Consider the following 13772-nt stretch of genomic DNA (forward strand, 5'->3'; position numbering starts at 1 on the left):
TAGCCTCCAAAGCAGATCGGGATGATGGCGGCACGGCCCAGATATCCATGCAACCAGGCAGCATCTCTTCCACACAAAAATCCTCCATCTTTCCATCTTCTTTGCATGTGCAAATGCACATTGGTAGGCATGTGCAGTTGGTCCTCCATATCTATGGGTTCTTCCTCCATAGATTCAGCCATCCATGGCTTAAAAAATATGCAAAAAGTATTCAAAAAGGATACCCTAGGTCAGTGGTTCCCAATCTGTGGGTCGGGACTCCTTTGGGGGTCGAATGATCCTTTCATGGGGGTCTTCTAAGACCATTGGAAAATACCTATTTAATTACAGTTATGAAGTAGCAATGAAAATAATTTCATGGGTTTGGGTCACCGCAACATGAGGAACTGTATTATAGGGTCCCGGCATTAGGAAGGTTGGGAACCACTGCCCTAGGTCCTTGGTATCTGCTGAGGTTTGAGAGCCAGCCCTATATGGGGCAAATTTTCCGGCCCGAAGATAAGGGACGTTCCCTATAATAATGGGCCTTTGCCAACCCTATAAGGAACAAGCTTTCTGGCACTCAGTAAAGTGACATCCCTTAAAACAAGGGACATTTGCCAGTCCTAGAAGAGACAAGATTTCTGGCTTTCAAATAAGGGACATCACTTATAATAAGGGACATTTCCCAGCCCTATAAAGGACAAGCTTTATGGCCCGGAGAAAAGGGACATTCCTTAAAATAAGGGACATTTGCCAGCCTGATAAGGGACAAGCTTTCTGGCCATCAAATGAAGAGCATCCCTTATAATAAGCGACATTTGCCAGTCCTTTAAGGGACAAACTTTCTGGCCCTAAGAAAAGGGACATCCATTATAATAAGAGACATTTGCCAGCCCTATAGGGGCAAGTTTTCAGGCCCTAAGATAAGGGATATTCCTTATAATAAGGTCTACCTGCCAGCCTTATAAGGGACAAGCTTTCTGGTCATCAAATAAGGGACACTCCTTATAACAAAAGGCACCTACCAGCCCCATAAGATACAAGCATTCTGGCCCCAAAATAATGAACATCCCTTATAATAAGAGGCATTTGCCAGCTCCATAAAAAGGGCAAATCTTCTGGCCCTCAAATAAAAAGGGGTCTTTGGGCACCTTCCCTCCAAAGCACGCAAGGGAATAGCAATGGCTCGCTAGTTCCAACCACTTCAGTAATAAGATGTTTTTCTCTCCTCCCTTGGAAAGTGCTTTCCTTCCCATCCGGGTGGTTTGGCTTCACCTGTTTTGCAGGGCCCAACTGAGGTGCCAACCTGGCAGAGAGAAACAGGTTTGATTTCTTGCTTGGGGAGGGAAGAGGGAGAATGGTAGGCTCAAGGGAAAGGTGAAAATTATCCCCTTTGACACGACCTGCCAGACAGTCGAAGCCGGCAGGAGGCTTAATCTGTTTCTATAAATTGCCACCTATTTTCTGTTCCTTTTCTTGACAGGCGAGAGCAATTTTCCGGCTGGTCTTGACAGCCATTGAGATCAACCGGCCTTGCATTAGCCAGCTGGACTTCAATTTGGTGCCTTCCGTGAATCTTTGCAGAACTTTGCTTTCCCAAACTTTGGGTGCATCTACCCAGTCCTGGGATTTGTAGTTCGGAAAGGCACCAGGCCTCTTTGGCAGAGGAGGCGAAAGAAAGACCATGCAAGACTACAAATCCATAGGAAAGGGCTGGGCGCTATTGTCCAGCTCATGTAAGTGAGTGCAGTTTGCAAGGATTAATTGAATTTTTGCTAAAACTTGCCAAGTTGCAAAGACCTCCAGGCGGTCTATGGACTGACTTAGGCCCCATACAGACAGGCCAAAATAAAGCTGCTTCGGGTCATTTTGGAAGTATGCTGTTTAAATGATGCTTGTGTCCTCAGAGTCTGGAAGCTGCACCAAAGCTGTGCTCCAGTCCTTAGGACTGTAGTGTGGCTTTGGCATGGCTTCCGGCCTCTTAGGACGCATGCATCATTTAAACAGCAATTCTCCAAAGTTACCCAAAGCAGCTTTATTTTGGTCTGTCTGTATAGGGCCTTACTTAGCCTTTTCTACCCTCTTGTTATTGTGGCTCCAGGACTCATCCTCCATTCTGCTCTGCATCTATTTTCTGGCAAGAAGTGACTGCCAGCATCTTCTGGATTGAATCCCCTCCGCCACTGCCATCCCCTTTTCCTTATGTGTCTTGTCTTATTTAGTTTGTTAGGGATCTGCAAACCATTCTGGGAGTCTTTTTGGATGAAAAGTGGGACATGAATGTGCTAGATTAAAACAATAACAACAGTAACAATGATGATATAACAGCAAAAGCAACAGTATTCATACAAGTGTAATGCATGCTAGGAGTTCCATTTGCCAGGGCCTGCTCTTCACCCAGGCTTTGGGGCAAAGGGAGGAATCTTAGGGCGAGGGTGCAGTCTTGGAAAAACAAAACCGTGGGCTGTTGGGTCCTGCAATCCAGGCTGTTTTGGGGAAGCAGCTGTGGTCTCTCCAGGAGGCCTGACGAACCAACTTCCCTCCAAGTTACTCGAAAACTGCAGCCAGCACGAGAGCTCAGCAGGAGGGAGCAGTCAGCAGGGGAGAAATCCTGAGTGGCTCCCATATTTTTTGCCTCAAGGGCTGCCAAATAATACACGAGTGCTGGTTTATGGCTGATTTCCCCCCCCCCCCCCCCGTTTCATTGTTAATTTCCCCCCAGTTCTGTTCCTAACTTCTTCACTCTGCCCTTAAACGGCTGAAGCTACGGTAATACAATTTTCTTTTCTTTCTTTCTGGTTCTGGGCACTTACAGGTAGCACCATTAGTCGCAAAAAACCATCACGGACATCTTTCTTCTTCAGCTCTGGTTAAGCATTTGATTCATTCCTCCTTCTTCTCTTTGTTCTCCTCTCCAGCGTGCAGGCCCTTTACCATCTCTTTCTCTTCATTTCACTGTCATCTTCTCTCTTCTTTCCTAGTCCTTCTCTTTTTCTTTTCCTCTTTCTCCTTCTCTACCAGTCTGGCTAAACATCTTCTCCTTCTTTCTTTCTCCTTCTCCCTTTCTTTCTCCTTCCTTCCCCCCTACCTAATTTAATTCCTTTTTAATGCACCTATGTTTTTAATTATATTGCTCTTTTAATGTTGTGAAGCCGCTCTGAGTCCCAATCCTGGGGAAAGAGCGGGATACAAATAAATATAATAATAATAATATAATAATTCTTTCTTCCCCACCTACAATGTCCAATTAAAATCTTTTCCTTTCCTTTTCCTCTTCTTCTCCACTCTCGAGTTACACTTCGTTTCTCCTTCCTTCCCTAGCTTTTCCCCTTCTCTCTCATCCTCTTTCTCTATTCACCATTCCCCACTTTTCCTGGCAATACATCTTCTCCCTCCTTCCCCATCCCTCTTTCTTTCCTTATACTTCCATTTCTCCTCGCAACTGTTGTTGCCCAAAAATAGCTTGCCATTGCCCAAAATTGTGTATGATCACCTCACACAATAATGTGAAACCCCATGATCGCGTTCGGACTGACTTCCCATTGCCCGAAATTGCATGTGGTAGTCTATCACGTAATAACGTTAAACCCCATGATTGCGATCTGATTGCCATTGGATTATACTTCCAATTTCTCTTGTCTGATAAACTTACTCAGTGGGTTTCCATGGCTGAGTAAGGATTTGAATTTTGCCTCTAGAGTTGTAGCCCCACACTCAAACCACTTCTTGCTGTTGTGGGCCTTCAAGTCGGTTTCCAACTGAGGAGGAATCTAAGACAAGTCTATCATGGGGTTTTCTTGACAGGTTTGTTGAGAGGGGGTTTGCCATTGCCATCATCTGAGGCTGAGAGAGTGTTGACTTGCCCAGGGATTGCCCATTGGATTCACATAGCCGAGCTGGGAATTGAACCCTGGTCTCCAGAGTCTACTCGCCATTTTTCCTTTCCTTCATTTCCTCTCTCTGTCCTCAATTCTTCTCTTCCCCCAGCTGAGAAACCCCCTGTAACATCCTTGGCCTCCCTATGGTTTGAACCCTAAAATCTCAAGGCATGGAATATTTCCAACCTGGCAACCCAAAGCCCATCCAAGGCTAGGGCTGTGTCCACACTGATGGGAAAATCCAGGGCTTTCAGAGGTCCACACAATGGCATTCACAACGGGGCCAAGGCTGGCAGCACTCTCTGCACACTCCCCAGGACACTGCTCTCCCTCTTTTCTCAGGGTTTGTGAAGGCAGTGGCTTTGGTGTGCCGTCTTGATGGTATGGCTAGTTTGTATTTGTGCAATCAATTTGCACATCTGGAAAGGGAATGGTACAGAAGGAACCAGGGAGAGATGTCTTACAACTGAGCACCTCACAAAACCACAAACCTCAAGATCACATGGGATGTGGAACTGCGGCCGTTCCAAGTGGAATCGTAGGACTAGCATGCCTTCCAACATTTAACAGATGCGACATTGGAGTACCTTCAAGATTGTAAGAAGTCTGAATGAGGAAGAAAAGAGAGGCTGCAACAGATTGCTTTTGCCTGAGCCTACTGGGAAGAGCAAGATTCAGCCTCCTTTCCTCCTCTGATGGATTAATTTTTTCACTTTGAACTCAGTTTGCAGCAATGGAAATAGGCTGAGGATAAAGGGGGAAAGTGGGAGGAGAAGAGAGAAACAGGGATATTTTAAAAGTAGCTGAGAAAGTGGGAAGGCAGAGGATGAATGGGACTGTCCCTAACAAATCAGAGTTATGTTCAAAAGGGCCCCGAGAAAAGGTGTGTTACTTGAATTGCAGCAACTGGTGGTGAAAAATAAAATCAAATCCAATGATAAACAGCCTGGCTACGCAGAAGGGGGTCTTCTCCATTCATCTGGCTCCCTGCAGGCACTCTTGTCCTCAATTTCAATGATAAATAAAGCATTGAGGTCACAGCTCTGTGAGTCAGAGGACATTTAAGGAGACAGGAAGCGAGAGAGGACAGGCATCTCTCAGGAGATCCAGGTTCGAATCCCCACTGAGTCAGGAAGAGGGGTGCCAGATCTCAGGGTCTCAGGTTGGAGATTCTGAGAGGTTCTCACGACAAAAGAAGGAAGCTCTGGGTGAGTGTGCTGTCTTCAAAAGGGGTTTGCCCTTGCCATCCTCCAAGGCTGAGAGAGTGTGACTTGGCCAGGGTCATCCCAGTGGCTTTTACATGGCTGAGCTGGAATTCGAACCCTGAGTCAGAGCCCAACACTCAAACCACTAGACCATGCTGGCATGTCCAGCATCTTAATAGTGACATACAAAGTCTTCAGTCCATCAAATGCCTAAGTGTATACACTATCTCTTTTTTAAACAGCTGTTGCAAAGGTTGGTATTCTCTTCCTCTCTCCTCGGACTCATGCTCTACCAGCTATAAGCACCTCCAGGGCATTCATTGTCTGCCGGAGGAGCATCAGGAGAACATGAGACGCATCTGGCTATGTCCCCATGCCAGACAAAAAATGGTTACCATATATACTCGACTATACGTTGACCTCATATATAAGTCGAGGGCAGGCTTTGAGGCCATAATTGTGGATTTTGAGAAGACCTGTCCATAAGTCGAGGGAAAAACTTACACTGACCCATGGATAAGTCTGCCTAAGGTGGGTTTTTAAGTCTGTTAACTATATTTTTATGTGACTTTATACTATATTTTATGGTACATATTTTATGTGATTTTATATATAGATGCTTTAATTGTTCAAATTTTATAATAATTTTAAAGGTTTTTTAATCTATGAGCCGCAATGGGTCCCTCTGGGGAGAAAGGCGGATCGAAATGAAATGAAATAAATAACTCAACTCCGTTTTTTGGGGGTCAATTTTTTAACCTACATTTCTAGACTTATACATGAGTATATACAGCATATTACCTATTGGAGGACTCTGCCAGATCTCTATGGACAAGGTAATTGGTCTTCATCTGGCTCCAGGAACACAGCCAGACACTTCTTGGGTTGGTTGCTGCAGAGGTTAGTATTCTCTTCCTCTTTTCTCCATGACAAAAGTTCATGATTTGCCAGCTATAACTACTTTTAGGGCATTCATTGTCCGGTGGAGCATTAGAAGAGTTGAGATGCATCTGGCTATGTCTCCGTGTTGGACGAAAAATGATTATTACCTATTGGAGGACTCTGCCAGATCTCAATGGAGAAAGTCACAGGTCTACATCTGGCCACAGGAACATAGCCAGGCACTTCTCTGAGTCTCCCACTCTCCATCAGCTGCTGAATGACCATGGAGAGGGTTGCAATAGTTAAACGCAGAGTCCAAGGTGGGGCTGAGAGGAGAGACGTAGTACAATGCATGGTGAGATCTCATCCCTATTTTTCTCATTTGCATCCCCTCCAACATTTCATAGATGGAGACAAGCGATATCGCAATGTAACACAAGAGAGCGGCTGCAGCAGTTTGGTTTTGCCTGAGCCTGCAGGGAAGGGCCAGATCCTGCCTTCTCCTCCCCTCTCTGCCCTGCTGATTTAACTGAGCACAATGAAAGCACTTGGAAATACTGACAGGCTCCCATCCAAGTACTAACCAGGGCCAACCCTGCTTAGCCTCCCCAATCAGACAGAATCTGGTGCCTTTGGCCACTTGACAACAGTAATAGCAGGTATTCAACATGAGGTGCTGAAATACTTGTGAGGTATGTGGTACAGTGGTGTGAGTGTGGACTATGACTCTGCAAATCAGGTTCGAATCCCAGCTCAGCCATGGAAACCCACTTTGGCAAGTCATACTCTCTCAGCCTCTGAGGATGGCAATGGCAAACCCTCTGGGAAAGAACTTGCCAAGTAAACCTCACGATAGGCTCGTTTTAGGGTCGCCATAAGTCAGAAATGACTCAAAGGCACACAACAACAACAACTACAACTCTATGTTCAGATACAAAAGCAAAGATGTATGGGAAAGCTCCCAGTTTATTAGGCCAATGAATTCGCTGGCATCTTTGGAGTGACCGCTCCAAAAAGGTTGTGAAACAAGAAGTTTCCAGTAGCGTAAGTTGTGGAGAGCATGGGCCCATGCTGGATGGTAGGCTGTGATTTGTTGTCTCCTCTATAAGTCACAACAACAAAATCACTAGTCTTCCAACCAGAAATGAGCCAAAAATGTCCTCTTTGTGGTGACGGTGGAAAGATCGCACTCACATCTTACTCTCTTGCTTTCCATTCCCTTCTTCAGAGTTTCCTTCCTGAAAAAGAATGGCCATGCAGTTAATAATAATAATAATAATAATAATAATAATAATAATAATTCTTTCCCGATTTTCCTAAAGGCTCCAGGTAGGGTTTGCTGTTGCTGTTGTGTGCCTTCAAGTCGGTTCTGACTTATGGAAACCCTAAGACGAACCTATCCTAGGGTTTTCTGGCCAAGATTTGTTCAGAGGAGGTTTGCCAAGGCTGAGAGAGTGAGGTTTCATGGCCGAGCTGGGAATCGAATCCTGGTCTCCCGAGTCCCATCCCAACTCTCAAACCACTATGTTAAAATACAAAAATGCAATTAAAGGCCTTAAACCAGATCCAGAAGGGCCTTTCAAGAGCATCTAAAGAATGGTAATGAACAAATAAAGCATTCAAAATACAGTAAGTGCTGGGATTACAGAAAATAGGGAGCGAATATCTAACTCCAATGGTGGGTACTGAAATCTGGCTGGTGCAAATGCTCCAAGAAGACTTTTGACTCCTCTTGCCTATTGTTTTTTTCCACCTCCTGCATAGAAATGAAGCACTTTCGAGAGCCACTGGTCCCGAAAGGTAATCTAGATCCCTTCTGCCATGCAGGAATCCACCACTAAAGCACTCCTAAGAGATGCCCACCTAAAGGTCTCCAAAGAAGAGGAGCCCACCATCCTGTGAAGGAATCCATTCCTCAGCCAAACAACATTTCCAGTTAAGAATTTCTTACTAATTGGAATCTCTTGCAATTTGAACCTACGATTATCCCCTGCGGCTATGTTTTTTGGAAAACCTGGCTCCGCAGCTTCTAAGGTGTGGTATACCCTGAAACAGAGGAACGGTCTTATATTGAAAAAGGTCACCCGGCCACTCTTCTTTGATGGCAGCTTCTTTTCAGATTCATTGCGTCCTTCGGCACTTTGCCCGATTCCCCAAAGGCCTTGCCGAAGAAGAAAAGCACAAATGTCAACCGCGGGCACGTCTCGTCCGTGCCGCTTAATTGCTCCGAACCGAAAGCCCCATCCAAAGCCACTCAGCCACTTTGTGGATGGAGAGGGATGTGCGTGTGCCGTTTTTTCCTTTTTTGGCCTTTCGACACTTTATCGACAGGCGCTTGATCGCTTCCTTTGTCCGAGAGCAATTTTATCCTTGCCAGCCTACAATTTTCTACTCCCCTCCAAATTCTTTTCTTCTTTTCTCTCCCTTTCTATCCACACCCCCAACTTTCCCTTTTAACAATAATAATAATAATAATAAAGACAGTCCGTTAGGGGAAAGAGAAAGCAAGGGCAAAAAGTAATTTTTAAAAGAAAGGGAATGAACAATGGCGAGGCATTTGTCGGATAAAAAAAGGGAGGGTGATTTCGCAGGAGAGAACAGTTCAAAAAACGAATGTAGGATTTTGGAAGAGTGTTTGGAAGGGGAACCCTAAAAGTGACAAAAAGGCACATCTGCTCTGAAATAAGCCTCGTTCAGCTCAGTGGCGGGGTATCAATTTAGGCTGGGATCTCCGTTAGGTTGCAAGTCGGTCTGGCACAATAAGACCCAAAATCCACAAAAGAGCGAGACCAACCAAAACTCACAAAAAAGACATCTGCCCCCTCCGTGAAATTTTCCGACAGTTCTGAAATATCTAGCATTGCAGGCAGGAAGACACTGAAAAATCATCATTTCAGTAAGACACTGAAAACTGATCACACCTGGCCCTCTTATATTTGTTGGGATCACGTTCTCTAGGAAACTTTAGTACTCCTTTGTCTTTGGATGCCCAGACTGTATTTCCCAATGCTTGGTTGAGGTTTAAAGTCCCTGCAAGGGTAGAATTCGGCGACTGGAGGAAATGCATGGGGAGGTGTAGTAGAAATCTCCGTCCGAGAGGCAACTCTCTTGGTTTGTTCCTCCTTGCATAGAATCACAGAGTTGGAAGAGACCCCAAGGGTCATCCATTGAACCCCCATTCTGCCATGCAGGAATACAGAATCAAAGCAATCCCAACAGATGGCCATCCAGCCTCTGTTCAAAAACCTCCAAAGAAGGAGACTCTGGCAGCGTCTTCAACTGTTGCATTAGGAAGTTCTTCCTAATGTTGAAATAGAGTCTCTTTTCCTGTAGCTTCCATCCATTACTCTGTATCTTATTCTCTGGAGCACCAGAAATCAAGCTTGCCCCATTCTCAATAAGGCATCCCTTCCAATATTTAAACATGACTATCATGTCCCCCTTAACCTTCTCTTCCCCAGGCTAATCATCCCCAGATCCCTAAGCTGTTCCTCATAGGGCTTTATGACCTTCCACCATTTTGGCTGCCCAACTCTAGACACTGTCTAGCTTGTCCACATCTTTCTTGAATTATGGACACAATGTTCCAGATGGGGTCTGAACAAAGCAGAATCAAGTGGTCCTATTACTTCCCTCGATCTAGACACTACACTCCGACTGATGCAGCCTAGAATCAGATTGGCTTTTTCAGCTGCTGCATCACACTATTGGCACAGCCCTGCCTCAGCTGCATTACCCAAGGTTGGACTGGAAGATCTCTGAAGTGCCTTCCTACTGTGCAACACCAGACTGGAATAAAGGTAGGAGATAACAGGTTTTACAACCCGATCCTCACTCCCTTCCTGCCCTGCAAAGGAATGGATTGTCTCTGTGAGTGTCCTAAGGCCCACAAAGAGAATAAACCACCCCACTTCACTTTATACCCTGCCAACTTTTCCTCCGGTGAGCCTCATCAACAAGGTTTGATGGCATGCTGCTGAGCGGCTGGGTTTCACAGCTAGCGAAAGGTAGCTTTAACAAGATATTTGTCTTTCCTTATAGATGTCTGTCCAAGTCCCCATTCCCTGAATAATGGGAACTCACGCAGAATCAGAACAGCCAAATTAAGATCTTGAATTGCTCCTAGAAACCTGAAAAACGTCCACCAAAATGCTGGGGAAATAATGAGGTCAGCCATCTCCAGCTGTTGCCAAAATCTCTATAAGGGCACAACCGAAATTCATGCGATGCAGGGCTGAGCATTGGGAAGCAGCTACGAACACATCCTAGGGTGCATCTACACTGTAGAAATAATGCAATTTGACACCACTTTAAGTGCTGGAGCTCCAGTTTATGCAAACCCGGGATTTGTAGTTTTGCAAGGTTTTTTGCCATCTCTGCCAAAGTGTGCGGGTGCCTCACCAAACTACGGATCCCAGGAATCTGTCGGACGGAGCCAGGCTAGTACAAGGGGCATCAAACTACAATATTTCTCAAGTGTAGATGCACCTAAACATTGTTGTTGCAGAATTCAAAGATATAGCCATGTTAGTCTGTGGAATCAGAATGTGGAGAGATCTTGTAGCACCTTTGAGACTTACTGAAAGAAAGAAGTTGGCAGAATGAACTTTCCTAGACTTAAGCCCGCTTCCTCAGACGCAATTGTTGTTGCCAGTTATCATGTGCCTTCAAGTCATTTCTGACTTATGGCTGCCCTAAGGGGAAACTATCATGTTGTTTTCTTGGCAAAATTTGTTCAGAGGAGGTTTGCCATTGCTTTCCACTGAGGCTGAGAGTGTGTGACTTCTTGCCCAAGGTGACCCAGTGGGTTTCATGGCTGAGCTAGGAACTGAACTCTGGTCTCCAGAGTCATAGTCCAACACTCAAACCACTATGCCGCATTGGTTCTCCCTAGTCCTTACATAAAATATACATATGTTGTCTGCTTTTCCTTCCTTCTGTGCATGTGCAGAGAGAAAGGAAGATCTTGGTGTATGAATGGAAAATATCTGGCCAGGATAATCCATGACTCCGGCGTCCTGCTTCTTTTATGTAACGGCTGCTCTTGACAGCAGACGCGATTTGTGCCATGGTTACCAGCACGGTGGGATACGTTGGTTGGACGGACAACCAACCTAGTCTACCTGCGTGCTGAGAAAATCCAGTCCAGTCTGTGGAGTATGTGCCACTTTGATACTATTTGCTGCTTGGAACATGAAGCCTGCAAAACTAGAAACACAGAAGTCCTAGGGTTGGAAGGGACTCCCAACTCCATTCAGCCATGCAGGAAACCCCAACCAAAGCCCTCTCTTTGACAGATGGCCATCCAGCCTCTGTTTAAAAGCCTCCAAAGAAGTAAGTTTTTTTCCACCATGCTCTCTTTTGTATGGTTTTGTTACTTCGGCCTGTCACACTCTCTCAGCCTCAGAGGATCGCAAAGGCAAACCTCCTCTGAGCTAATCTTGCCACCCAAAAAAACCCATTACAGGGTCACCGAAAGTCATAAATGACTCGAAGGCACACAACAATAAAATAATAATAATAAAAAGATGAAGATGATGAAGGAGGAGGAGGTTGAGGAGGACAGTGATGGAGGAGTGGATCTGATTTCTCTCTCTGCTTTTTGGGGGAATTAAAATCAAACCTAGGAAGCTTATTGCCGGCTGCACCTTACAGACAACTGATCCCTTGCTAAGTAGTTTTGCTTTCCTAATGCTCTAATCCTAAATAGGGTTACTTTAGATTTAGGTTGGCTTATGCATAAGAAAGTAGATCCATGCCAGACTCACAACCCCAAAAGTGCCAAAACTCTATGCACAACCTGCTTATCTTATCAGGGCGCCAAGGAGAAAGAACATAATGGCATTGGGTTGAGAATTGAGAGCTGAAATCTGGGGTTTGTTGTGCCGTCGGTTGCATCCACGCTGCAGAAATAATGCAGTTTGACGCCACTTTAGCTGCCATGGCTCAATGGCTGCATTTAGCCTTCTAAATGGCAGAGCGCTCTGGGGCCACCACCGAGCCATGGGGTGTCAAATGCAGCTGGTATGGCATTGTGGTTTGAACGTTGGACTGTGACTTTGGAGACGGGAGTTCGAATCCTGGTTCAGTCATATAAGCCAACTGGGTGACTTGGACAAGTCACATACTCTCAGCTTCAGGGGAAGGTAATGAACGCAAATCTCCTCTGAACTAATCTTGTCCAAAAAAAACCCTGTGATAGGTTGGATGGACATCTCTCAGGACTGTGATAGTTGTGTCTTCCTGGCTTAGACTATTCCCAAATTTTGGTCCTACAGATGTTTTGGACTTCAGCTCCCAGAATCCCCAGCTATTGTCCAGGCTGGCTGGGGTTTCTGGGAACTGAAGTCCAAAACAGCTGGAAGACCAAGGTTTGGGAACCAGAAGGTCTCTCCCAGCCACACTGGAGAATTAATGCAGTTCAACACTGCTTTAACTGTCATGGCACCATCCTAGGGAATGCTCCGAATGCACCAAGACGGAGAAGGCTGAGTATCTCACCAAACTACAGACCCCAGGATGGAGCCATGGCGGTTAAAGCGGTGTCAAACTGCATTAATTCTGCAGTGCAGATGTAGCCTGTGACTTTAAGATCTTTAAAGGTCAGCGAGTCCAACCCTTTAGCCATGAAATCTAGGGCCGGGTTTATTTCCTGAGTTGGTTCTGCTCACCGATTCATCAGCAGATCCACCTGACAAACCAGATTACGGTTGAGACTGAGAAATGCGGCAAGTCTGCAGGGAGGAAGCATTGCAACGTAGGATGCAAGAATTCATGGCGTCAAAGGAAATGCTAGAATGGGAGGAATAAGCAAGTGAATCGTAATGAAAGCAACCCTTCCAAATTATCCATTGTATGTCACGCAAGCTTCTGTTGTCGCTGTTGTTGTGTGCCTTCAAGTCCTTTCCGACCCTAAAGCAAACTTATAATGGAGTTTTCTTGGCAAGGTTTGTTCAGAGGAGCTTTGCCATTGCTTTCCTCTGAGGCTGAGAGAGTGTGACTTGCCCAGGTTCATCCTGTAGTTTTCAAGACTGAGTGGGGATTCGAACCCTGATCTCTAGAGTCTAGTCCAACATTCAAACCACTCCGTCAGGCTGGCTTTTCTACACCTCCAAAATGGAGGCTGTAGTCAAGGAACCAGAAAAAGACCATTAATTAATTTATTACGGGATTCAAAGACTAGGACTTGGAAGGGCTGCGATGAAGGAACTAGACAAGATCCTGAAGTGCAAAGATATATCATTCAGTCCCAAAGTCAGAACCATCCAATTTTCCAATGTTTATATCTGGTTGTGAAAGGTGCATCTGCACAGCAGAAACAACCCAGTTTGATACCGCTTTAACGGCTATGGCTCAATGTGATGGAAATCCTGGAATCTGCAGTTTTGGGGGACATTTATCCTGCTCTAAATGTCACGGCAAACTACAAATCCAAGGTTGGGGTATCCGAATGAGTTTTTCCAGTCGGAGCACATAGTACCGGGCTAGACAGTCTGACTTGTTGCAAAGCATTTTTCTCTCTGAGTATTTTCTGAGTAAGTAATAAGTAAGTCTCCTCTGGGCATGCTAATGCTTTGTTATCTGAGCGAGATTTCGACAGGCAGGTCGTGGCTTCTTCAGGAGAAGTCGGCTCAGCGGGGCTAATACCTTATCCTTTTAAATCTGATTTTAAGTGGATGTTTCACGTATCTTTCTTTTAACAAAAATTAAATTATCAGATCTGCACCATCAAGGCCAATCGACTAAGCTAGCAATGGAAGTGAAAGGAAAGAAAGAAAGAAAGAAAGAAAGAAAGAAAGGAGGCAGGAAGGGAAAAGAAGATGAG

This window comes from Sceloporus undulatus, chromosome 7, assembly GCF_019175285.1.
Source record: "Sceloporus undulatus isolate JIND9_A2432 ecotype Alabama chromosome 7, SceUnd_v1.1, whole genome shotgun sequence".
NCBI classification, from domain to species: Eukaryota; Metazoa; Chordata; class Lepidosauria; order Squamata; family Phrynosomatidae; genus Sceloporus; species Sceloporus undulatus.